The sequence below is a fragment of the Aythya fuligula genome, chromosome 1 (genome assembly GCF_009819795.1).
Source record: "Aythya fuligula isolate bAytFul2 chromosome 1, bAytFul2.pri, whole genome shotgun sequence".
In the NCBI taxonomy this organism is placed as follows: domain Eukaryota; kingdom Metazoa; phylum Chordata; class Aves; order Anseriformes; family Anatidae; genus Aythya; species Aythya fuligula.
In genome coordinates this window covers 71706121-71718656 of record NC_045559.1, presented here as the reverse complement: position 1 = coordinate 71718656, position 12536 = coordinate 71706121, and the positions used below count along the sequence as shown (strand labels likewise).

The 12536-nt window shown below is 34.3% G+C and overlaps 1 long non-coding RNA gene across 3 annotated transcripts in view; it reads left to right on the top strand.

The window, feature by feature from the left end:
- LOC116497809 overlaps positions 1-12536 on the top strand; it is a 115867-nt gene that overhangs the window by 24682 nt on the left and 78649 nt on the right. The gene's annotated exons all lie outside the window — the stretch shown is intronic.

Genomic DNA, 12536 nt, shown 5'->3' with positions numbered 1-12536 from the left:
AAAATAATTGGTCAGAAATATTTAGAGGTTTAGATATTTATTTTTTTTTTTTAACATTGATTAGTGAGCTGATGTGGTCTTCTTTTCTAATGTGCATGTTTTTATAATGCCTTTAAATAGTGACAGAGATAACAGGCCAAGTATAAATTTAAAAAAATTTAAGACAGGAGATATTTTTAATCTACATTCATTTTTCTGTATATAGACAATAAACATTAATAAATGAGGCGATGAACAAGGTATTGTATAAAGACAAATGTACAAATAGAAATTTTCAGTATATGTAGTGATAACGTCATTAGAGCATGGAAAGAATGGAATTTTAAAGTGCTTGCTAAAAATTAAATGGAAGCCTTAGTCTTTCTTGTATGTTTTGTAGATCTTGAAATAATACTCATTGTCATTAACGTTTTGATGAAAAGAATTCATAGGTATGAGATCAGCATTTAGAAGAATCTTTGGTTTATCTGAGCATTTTCCAAAATTTTCTGCTGCTTAATTTTAAAGTTTATCCTTGTAAAATGCAACTACAGTCAAAGTGTTATATCAGTATCTGACACAACATTCACATCTTTTGAGCCATGTTTCTCCATTAAGGGCTTTGAAAGTAGTGTTGATTAATATTTGTAATTTCTTGATCAAACCAATACAAAAGTAATACTGAATTGTATCCAAATATTTAGGTTATAATTATAAATAAAATGTCCTAATTGCATTAACTTTCCAAGGGCTTTTCTTCCACCTCCAGAGGATCAGGTAATTCACAAGTACCCATCTTGAGTAGCATCTCAGTTCCAAAGGCACACCATTGACTCCACTAGAACTTTTGTGAAGATAATATATGATTGCTTAAGAGTGACGGTAGCAGGATATAGCTTACGAAGTATTTACTACTTCAGAGGCAATGTGTATTTTTTAGAGTTCAACAGGCAAAGCTATTACAACTCTTTTGTTATTTAATCTTTCTTAGTATATATATTTTAATTGAACACTGTAATTTTTAAGGGCTCGATCAAATTTTTTATTATTGAGGTTCTTGGTATAATCTGTGATAGCTTTTCCTAAAACTTGCTAATATTCTTACAAGTGGAACTGCTTGCTAAAATATAAAATGGTTGTGAAAAATTTTATTATACTCTTCCTCATGAAATGTATACATCAATTAAGCATTCTCAAAAGTTTCATCTTTTCTTAAATGAGCTTAAGTACAATTTAAATTATATTTATCAAAATGGAATGAGAAATAAAGTGCTTTCTTCTTTGTATTAACTTTTTAATGTAAGAAATAATAAAAATATTTACGCAACGCAACAAAATGCCTATAATTTTGTAGGTGTTAAGTATATTTTCTGAAATTACTCAAGTAAACAATGCTTTTTAGAATGCCTTCTATTGCTATAGCTTATGGAGAAATCTATCCCAAACTGTTTTTAGTACAAAATAGCCTTCCAGTTTTCATTTTTTTTCACTATCTGAACAACCAGATTAATGGAAGAACACATGACTGATTGACTAGGTATATCATATAATGCCATCTAAAATTTCAGTACAGTATGTTTTGCGGTACAAGATGTAAAGTGATTTACTAGAAGGCAAAATATAGGAAAATTTTTATATTCTTATCAAAAAAAAAAAAGTGTTTCCCCATATGATCTAAAGGATTAAACTGTGAGCACCTTATCTTTAAAACAAAAGCACTTTAAGGGACTAATCCTGAAATAGAATGTCTGCTGTCAAATCATTGTTCCTGAATTGATATATTTGCAGGACTCTGATTTTTAGTGTAATCTTTTAGTGTAGTCTGTTTTTTTTTTTTAGTGTAATCATGGCAGTCAGTTACTTAAGCTGTAGATGTCCCAAAGAGTGCAAACACTGAAGAGATACTGTTCATGTGCTGGCAAAATTGAAATTCAGCACAGTTGTCTGTCTGTGGGTGAATGCACTTAGACATATATGTGTAGGTAAAATCAGGTTGATAGAAGATGCATTTCACCTTTTCATTTTCTGTCAGTTACGATTCAAAACAGTAACATTTACTCTAGGAGTTCAACTTCATAGGTTTCAAGCATCTGCCACTACAAAATTGGGTGGGGAAAAAAAAATATCCAAAGTGTTTTGTCTTCCCTCAGTGAAATATGGAATTTCCTGCATTGTTTTGTGTGTGTCCAAGGTCGAGGAAAGGCAAAACTCCCATGTGGTTCAGTAGCACATTTTGAATTAAAATTTGTGTTGGAGTTTTAAAAAACTTTATTTTTTTCCTGTTTCATTGCTAGAAACAAATAGGAGCTTTGCACCACTGAAAAAACATTTCTCATTTCCCTTCGGTTGCAAGTCTGAGTATTTTATATTTTTCAACATGAAGCATCATATTGTGTGTTTCGTTATAACTTGTTTTACATGTTATTAATTTTAATGTTTCTTCCCCTCTGATCTGTGCTTGATCAAATCAGTTGTCCAAATTGCTCTGCTGTTGTCAGCAGAAATACTGGCATCTGGTATAATACATATGGCTTTATGGACAAAATGATAAATTCAAGTGAACTATAGGTCGTGTTGCTCTAAGCATTTAAAGAATGGGCACACTTAAAAAGTGAGTTATGGCATTTTGACTGTATTTGGCTACCAGCTTGGTAAAACAATGTTTATGTGATCAGTAATACAAGCAGGAAAAAACATTTGCTCTCAGTAATGTGCTCCTCTTGGTGTGCTGTTCCAGGTGGTAGTTATTATAATTATCATCTAACTTATATTCTGCACTGAATATAAAGTCAAACATATACCTCTGAAACAGAAAGTCTACAAGGACTGATTTGTTTTCCATCGTTCTAGGTTTTCTGAACTACCTCTGCTTTGGTTTGATTTTCTCCTAAGGAGCAGTAGGGGGAGAGTGCATGAAGAAAACTGATTGTAGTTATTTGGTAACTTCTTGCTGCTTAAATCTCAGTGACTTAGACAGTTGCTAATTACCATTAGCTATTAAAAAACAAACAAATAAAAAAGGCATTTGAAACCACATGAACAAGACATTTTTGTAGAAACAAGCTGAACATCCTTGAATTTAATTTTGGCTGTGTAACTGTTCTGAGTTTTAGATGTGTGCAGCAAAACAACACCAGATAACAAATTTTGAAATAGGCTATTTCTGCCCCCTGTTGCTTCCCGAGCATTGTTTTCATCTTTCCTCAAGTCTCTTCTGCATCTCAAGTCATATTGATCTCTATCTGTTATTTCCTTCTGCTTTTTTTTCAAAGCAACTCACATACTTTGGCAATATTTTCCAAATACCAAACTAGCCAAATACTACGTCTGAATTTTTATTCACATGTAGTATTTGGAATTTGGTGTTACCTAATTCTTAGGTATGATTTTCCTCCTGTCCACTAGTCCCCTAAGAGGTGCTACAGAAGGATGCTTTGTTCCTAAGTAATACATACACAAAGTTGGCCCTTCTGTACAGCCAAGAAATGCAGACTTCCATGAAACTGCTGTGGTGTATCAAATTAGTTTGTCACATAAAGTGACTGTCTAGCTCCACGGCAGTGAAATTTATTGTACATAGGTAGTTGTTTGGTTTTGTATCCTTGCACAGAAAGAAACTCAGGCATAAATAATTTTCTTTTACTCTGGCAGGTTTTGTGCTCTTCCTAAGCCTCCAGTTAGCTGTTCTTATTAGTTACGGTAGTAAGGCTGCCTTTTTATTTTGTTACTTTTCAAATTCTCCATCTGTGAGGCAGTGAGGCCTGGTCAACAAAGCAGATGACCTGCTTCTTTTACTGGCGTTGGTGCTGCTGTGATGGGGAAGCAACAGCAAGTCACTTCTTTATGCTATATATCTATATAGACACAAAGTCTATGAATGATATACCTGTATAGAAACAATTCTTTTTTAAAGAATTCATAGTGTTTGAAAACCAAGTATGTCAAAACATAAAAACACTCTTTATAAAACCTTGTTGTTTAAGAACATGCACCTGGTCACCTAGCAGCCTGCTTAATTTGCCTACCAAATAAGACTACCTACCAGATATTATTTTGAGCGATGGATCCCTATTTCAGACATTTTTTGCCTGGAGCTTTTCAGTCTGCAGATGTTTATACTGCACTTCTGCCTCAGTGTCTCTAGTCTGGATGTAATCAGTGATCTCATTCACACTTGAAGTCTCCAGAGAAGGGATAAACTGTACATCGTGTCCTCATCCATCTGTGTCCTCAATGATGTAATCAAATTATTGGTCGAGTGCATTCTAATTCCACTGGTTGAGTTGCATGGCATTAATATCAGTGCTTAATACACTTCATTGCCACTGCTACATTGGCATACCCCTATGGAAATATTTTGCAATGTATTCTGCATTTTGTCAAGGGACCTGTGGATTGCACTTATGTCAGCTGTCAAGCTTATAGACATAGCCCCTGTGTTTTCCTTTACTTTCTGGAGATTATGGTTCTGTTTCCTGAGCCATCTAATCTCTCTGAATGTTACTGCCAATAGCAGTTTTGACATGCTTCAGGGTAGCTCTTAGTTGTCAGTGTCTTGAACAAGTAGTAACTTCAATAGCTAGTGACTTGAGTAACTAGCAACTGCAAAGTTGTTAAATGGCAAATCTTTCCTAAAAAGAGTCTTTTTGGTGGCTGAATAGTCAGCATTGATGTCAGTCAACAAGCTTGTACAATTTTTGACACAGAACACCACAATATAAATATCACACCTGCAGCTACATTGTCTAGTCATTTGAAGGCAATTTTTTCATAAAAAATTCACTTGTTCCATGTGGAAGACTTAAATATTATAGATGATCTATAGCAGCATAACATAGTACAATGTACCGTTTCTACAGAATTAAGGGATGGGAGATGACTTGAGCAGAGTCGCCAAGAATTCACCTGTGCCCTTTTCAAGCTTTACCTTAAGATCATAGATATTTTAAGGTAAAGTATTTGATCTTCCTTTGAGACAACTGGAAGATTTTGAGGACAAGACATGGTCCTTAGTCATATTGTCTTATGTTCTTCCCTATTTAGATAATTTAGCACCTGGAATTTGCTGTTCTATAAATACTTTTAAATTTTGGAGCAGATGTATTTTAGTCACAGCAGACAGCACGGGCAGGAAGGAAGGTTTCTCTTTTCTCTTAGCTTTCTGTGTTCACCCCCAGAAATGGTCATTTCAGTCTGGTGAAAAGTAAATGTGAAAAAAATAACTTAAGTATACTGGAAAAAAGTATAACTACGTATACTGTATAACTACAGTTATAGACTGTTAGGGAAACAGTATCTGGTGAGCATGTATTTCAATGAAATATCAAATTAAAAGGACATGAAAGAAAGCATTAAGTTAGGATTCTTCATTCTGGTGCTTGTCAGATCTCAGTAGGACTCAAAAAGGTGGATATGGGTTGTGGACTGCCAGAACAAACAGGCAAAATCATAACTTCACACTTATAGTGCTTAAGTGGCTCATGTCTGTGGACATGACTCCTAAACATGAAACACAAATCTTGCCAAAACTGGGAGGTGACTCAATGCAATATTCTGTCAGCCCTTCCATGCTTTAATAGTAACATTGCAAAATCTACTCAGGTTTCTGATGGATTCATCAAGGTTTCAAAGATCAGCCTGATGTGGGACACTACAAAATTGTGGTACATTTTGTATTTTCATAAAGAAGACAAAGTAAAATTCTCAGCTGAATTAACTGTTTCAAAGTAGCAGAACTTCTAAGAGCTTTATTCTAACCTCTTACAATACCACCATACCATCAGGACATTGTTGTAGTTTTATGTAAGGAGATAATTAGATAATTTTCACTTGACTTGGCCAGTTCATGTTAGCATATAATATGACAAAGAAAGTGTTCAAAGAAAGCGCAGAACTGTCAAATTATCATCTGTGGTAAAAAAAAAAAAAAAAAAAAAAAAAAAAAAAAAAAAGAGAGAGAGAGAGAGAGGTCACAGCAAATAATGCAATAATTTGCCTACTTTATGGAAGCACTGAGGGCAAGATATTGAGATTGATACCTCCCACTTTTCCCTAAGAGCAGTTTAAGAAAAATTATATTTTTAGCACCAGCAGAGGAAAATAATTCTGTAGGTTTTCAGTGTTATAAGAGGCTGTGTGTTCATATTCTGAAATGTGCCTTTTACAAAGTTGTTTCACATGCTTGAATATGCTGGTTCTGCCATTATTTATGACATATAAGTGGCTGTTTCAATTGAAAGTGAAAATTCATCTATGTTCTTTGATTAAAAGTATCTCTAAAATTATTCAACTTTTTTTTTGTTTGTTTTGGTTTGGTTCGGTTTTGTGAAAGTTTGTCTTCACAAAGACAAAGGTAACCAGTGCTTTCTCCTTTTAGAAAAAGAAATTAAACTAGAGTTGTATCAGATGTTGGGTGAAACGACTACCAATAGCAAGAATATTTTGAGATAGGGATTTTCCTATGAATGAGTGTAACTTCTATAGTCTATCTTCTGGCATAGTCCTGGTGCAGAAAGCCATGATGACATGTAAAGATTTTATCAACAGTGGTTTGAAATAACCTGTAAGACTACCTATGATTTTATCACCTGTGGGTAATATGGAAAGTCTGTTCTCATGCCAGGAAAACTTGCGTGGCACTGCACAATGTCTTGTGTTCCTAATGCATTATTTCTATAGAAGCAGTATTTAATGATGCGCAGTGACTCAGCTGGATGACCTGAGATGGTGTCTCAGAGGGTAATGCTCTGTTTTCCTCCAAATATGGCAATCAGTGAAAATCTGATTAAGCCAAAAGTTCCAAAATGATACCCAGGAAAACAACAGCTTCCTTATGAAATAGAAAAGATTTATTAGAGCTTTTATTTATTTATTTATTTAATTTCTCACCTTCTGTGCATATGGGCACAGAAGCACATTAGGAGTGTAGCTGAGGAAGGCAAGAAATTGTTCTGTGGAGTGTATTTTCATGTGGGCATGCCAGTTAGCATGTTTGCAAATTCTAGCATAGACGAGATGTTGTCATTTAAATAGGTGTAGTTGGTAAAGGTGAAATTGAGTTACAAGGCCATGTAGAAGGAAAAATCTCACCTAGCTAAGTTGGAACTTGTATCATCAATGAAGAGAAGTAGGCATTACCAGGAGGTTACTCAGGTATGTGTCTCTTGACTGTAGGGAAATATAGGGAATTGGGAAATATGATCATAGTTTAGATGTCTTACTTAGATGGGATGATTCTGGGGTTTAGGATTTGTTCTCTAAACTGTCTTGTTCTTGATGGATTTTAATACACTAGTTAATACATTATTAAAAAGCATCCTTTCTTCTAGTGTAGCTGTATAAATAAAAATGCACCAGTTTACTTCAGGTTCTCACTCTCTCTCATGTTAAGATACCAATTGAGCACAGAAAATAAAGTAACAGAAGTATATAATATGTCCTCATGGAAACACAAATTCTTTTTTTTTTTTCTTTTCATTTTGTGCTGATCCATAGAGACAGTAGATAGCATACAACATACCAGCAATTTAGGACTGTTTACTTTTAAATAAAGCTAGTTAATCCAATCCATATCTGTCTCAGACAATAAATAATGTTCTGCTCTACTAGTATAGATTAAATACAAACTAATGCAATTAAATTCATCAGAGTGGAGATGAGGACAAAAATTGACTGTTGTATTCCTGTTTTGTTTTCCTCAGTCTTCCTGACTTGCATAAATTTGAGTATCTTTGAACATCTAAGTATGTGATTGCTTACCTGTATACCACAAAATACTGACAGGATATAATTCAACAGCTGTAAGATTGAAAATTTGCAATACAATTTTGTTTCAGTGATTTTTTCCAAAATCTAGCAGTATTACAGTATGTTTGAGATAAATCGCTTACTTGTGTAAAGTTATAATCCAGGAAGCAATCAGTCTTTTCTAGCAGGCGTTTTATAACTTAGCTCAGAAAAGCTGGGCAGAAATAGAGTATTTCATAGAAAAAAAAAAATGCTTGATTTTCTTAAGTAGAAAATTGTAGATTGGCTACAAATTATTGACACTGGAATTCCAATAATATAGCATAGGACTGAAAATGCATTCTCAAAAATTGTCAAGTGGCTATGTGACTGCACAGTATTCCTATACTTATTTCAAACTTGTGGCAAGGATATTTTAAGGATGTACAACATGAAGTGTTAACAGTTACTGTTAGAGTACCTTTCCTCTCTGCTCAGAAGATTCTTAGAATACTTTAAAAATCTTTTGTCGGTGTCTTTAAAAAGCTGTAGTATACCACTTGTATATACAACTAGATTGAAGTACACAATTCCTTTCACCTGCCACTGAAATACAATGAATCTACAGTGATGTGCAGCAGCTGTTTAAAATCACACAGCAAATCTGCACCAAATGCCCTGTCTGGGACAGAAAGGGAAGACTGCAATATTCCCCTGAAAATGTGAGGAAAAGGTTGGGGGATTTGACACTGGCATTTGGCCATGGTACCACAGTGACTCATATGCACACTAAGTCAAACAGGATTGGAGTACTCTGCGTTATCCAGAACACAAGTTTTCTAGATAGAAAAGCTATTGCCTAATACCACCTTTTGGGGCCTCTCCAAGAATGAAAACAGTTGCTCCCGTGTTCTACCCTTAATAGTCTGTAGCCATGACAGCCTTGTGATTACCTCAGGCCAAACACTGTGTTTTAAAAAGTAACTTCCCCTGAAGTGATTTGTTTAACAGTTTTGTAATGCGCTGGCATATATTCTTGTCAAAATCTGTATTAAAAGAGAATTAAAGTTGAGAATAGATATCAGTGACTCCAGGCCACAGAACATTACAGAGCTATTTTAGGTACCCCAATAAGCAGGATTTACAAAATGAAGGGATTTTAGAATTGCAATGAAACTCTTCAGAGATCTCAACACAATAAAAGATAGATAACAGTCAGTGAGCATGCGCAAACAGATCGTCCTCCTCTATGTCATATTGTTCTGTACATGTTCTTCTGAATGCTGCAGATAAGGTTCACTGGTAAACATACTTCAGAGCCTCTATCCTCATGCTTTTGTTTGCATCACTCATGGTATTCTTTCATCTGTAGCACCAATTGTTGTTCCGTGTGTTGGCCATATTCTGTTCTCTTTTATTTTTCTTCAGCATGAGGTAACTATTTGTCATTTGAGAACTCAGAATCAGGCTTATTTTGGCTTCATGATTATCATTTTTACCTATTTCTTTTTCTTAACTGGATTTTTTTCAAGAAGCTTTTTATCCACTGCTTATTTTTTGTAGGAAGGGCCTCATTCAGAAGGCTTTCCACTGTCCTCCATGGCAACAATGCTGTAGTTTGCCTTTGCTTCAAATGAAATCCTGGATACAATCAGTCCCTGATGTTTTTTGTACAAACACTGACTCTAAAATGTTGTCAGTATAGATTGACTTGTCATGAGGTGGAGAGGGACACACAGAGAGACAAGTGTTTGTGCTCATTTAATGGTCAGTTCTCACCCAACTTCTATTGTGTGTAGGGAGCTTTGTTGTTTTTAGAAAAATCACTTAATTGGAGATAATGTCTTGATATCCTGGAAGTCCATGGAAATAACAGGCATTTCCGTAGTTGACAATTTTAAGGGAAGTCTCTTGAGAAGAACAGTTCAGTTGAATGAGAATAAAGGCAGTTATTTTTAAAGAATAGTATCAAAACCTTACAAAACCAACACATATAATTTGAGTAAAGCCTGTATATAAGATTTCAATGAGTTTTAACTTCACAGTACATCTAATGAGTCTCTTTTGTTCTACCAAAGGTCTTAGGAATAAAAGTGTTGGATTTCAAGGACCAATTTTACATTTACTTCAGTTTGTAGACAAATTAATTTACTTCTAAGAGGGAAAAATAAATGCCCGACAGACTTGTGTATTACTTTCCTTCCCTAAGAGGGAAAGTTAATTTAGCCACAGTTGGTATTTTTTGATTCCTGAACTGTGAAAACAAACTAACAAAACAAAACAAATAACAACAACAACAAAAAACAAGTGCATCAGGAAAAAAAAAAAAAAAAAAAACAAAAAAAAAACAAAACAAAAAACGCTTTGGGGGAAGAAAAAATATAACGCAAGAAATTGAAACGCCTAGAAACATTAACAGCCATACCTGATCATCTTGACTGCTCCTCTCTGCTCTGACTGGATATTAAGCACCCAATGCACCTTATTACTGAGAGAGGCTTACTGATCCCATTTAAAAATAAATAAATAAATCCAGTAGTGAGAATTCCATATCCTTATTAGGTAATCCTTTTTAGTGAATCTCTCTCTTTCTGCTTTGCAAGCAGACAGAAAACTGAACTTTCCCTTTCTGTAAATCAATGCCATTAAAGCCATGGGGTAGAGCTCCCATGTTGTACTGTGTAAACACGGCAAATTGGACAGCTGCTGTCTCAATAACCATCTTCAAATGCATATATGGTTGTGATAATATCTCCTCAACCTTTTCTTGATATAATCCTGATAAAGATGCCCAGTTCATTCAGCTTCATCTGGTAAGTCCTGTTTTGTCAAGTCTTACCATTCTTTCCATCTCCTGGACTATCTCATTTGTCCGCATCTGTCTGTCCTTATTGTGTGCATTTCAGTTGAACTGTGCCAGCTTGGTTGAAGGAACCATTCCACTTTGATAAGGACAAAGCCAACTCAAGTTAACTTAGTGCTTTAAGAAACAGAACAGCAGCTCTCAATATAGTTACTTAATTGCATCCACGTTCCATGTGATGAATAACATTTCCCATGTACAAAGACCAAAATTAGTAGACAAATGTTCTTCTTCCTCCCAATGTGGGGGTGGGGAGGAACTTATAAAGATGTTGTATCTATGAAAACAGATGTGTTATTTATTTAAACGGTGCAAGCTAAACAAGAAACAGTTAAGGTTAACTTGCTGTCATCTGAAATTCTTAAAACCACACATGAGAACAATGTCTTAGACAGCAGGAACTGATTTAAGTCCAATTGTTACTTGCTAAACTTGCCTGACTTAATGGAAAATAATTTGGTTGGTTGTTCGTTAAGGTGGTAGGTTTAAATAGACACTATATCTTTCCTATGTCACTCTTGTTTCTATTTTCAGTACAGTTATTTGAAAATACAGTTTCTTAACTGTATAAATACTGAAGCATTTTACTAGAATTGTGAGTAATCAAATCCTTGAAATATATAATATATATAAAAATATAATATATATTATTTAAATATGTGTAATATATATATTATAATATATACCATATATAATTGCCTTTTCTAGAAGAGTCCCATCCAGTTACAAGTCTTAATCCTAATTTCTCTTCATCTACATTATAGGTGAATTCTGTTTTTCTACTATCAAGTGTGCTTCTAGAAAGTGAAACCTTTTTTCTTTGTAAATGGTAAAACTAGAGTTTCTGAAGTTGTTCTTTCACTGAGGCAAAAATGACTGGTAAATATGACAAGCAGTCTGTAAATTTATAATGATCTGTGAATTGTATTCTTGAGACATTCCCTCTGACTTTAAAGAAGTTAATGACAGGTTCATGTCTTGGAAAAAATGCTTTTTATATAAGTTAACATCCATTAAAATTCATATGCCTCAGATGAATTATATTGATTGGAGTTGCTTGTACTCCTCTAACCAGCCTTACTTGGCTTTGGCACTTCATTCAGAAATGAGTGGAAATTCTCTATGTTGCTCTATTATGCGTGACTCTTCTGGTGATGTGAGTGTCTCTTTCCATTGCATACTCTTGCCAAACTAAGCAGCAAGAGAGTTGTAGATGTAGAAGTTTCTGTTCTAGACAGAAGGTGGTTTGTTGTTTTTTGTTTTTGTTTTTGTTTTCCTTCCTATGATAGATCAATATTATATCTACGCACAGATTTGAATATGACTAGTAATATAAATAAAACTACTTGTTTACTTAAATGCATGCAAAACACCTTATCTATGCAGTTCTGATACATAGGTGCTGTAGTATTTTGTAGAAGTACATACTTCAAGTTTCCTTTTACTTGAAAAATTGCAAAAAATGGAATTGAAACATCTTTAGCGAGATCATTCAGCAAGATAGCAGCATATACAAATGGAACCAGTTTTCTTTTCCAGTGCTCTGTCCACCAAGAGTATCTACTTGTTCACCTTTAACTTATGTTACAGCGGTTTAGTCTTAAAAAAAAATCCCTAACAGTATCATAACTGATAAACACTTTATTTATATCTTTTAGGTTTCTTCAAGACTGGAGCCTTATCTAACAAAATGTAGCTCTTATCTGTAGCAAAATCCTGTTTCACTGTGAATTTTGAATTTCTCCGTTCTGTTTAGCATAAGAAGAGAAGAAAACTAAATATGCAATACTTACCTTTCTTCAACTCAACCTTTAACTGCATTCATGGAATGCAGATAATAGATATTTTTGTTACAGTACCGTAGCAATAAAAATGGAAAACACATATGGGGGGAAAATCCGCCACCAGTGAGAGCTTATTAAGTGTCCTGAAAAATATGGAAAAAGTTTATAAATAAAAATGCAATTTA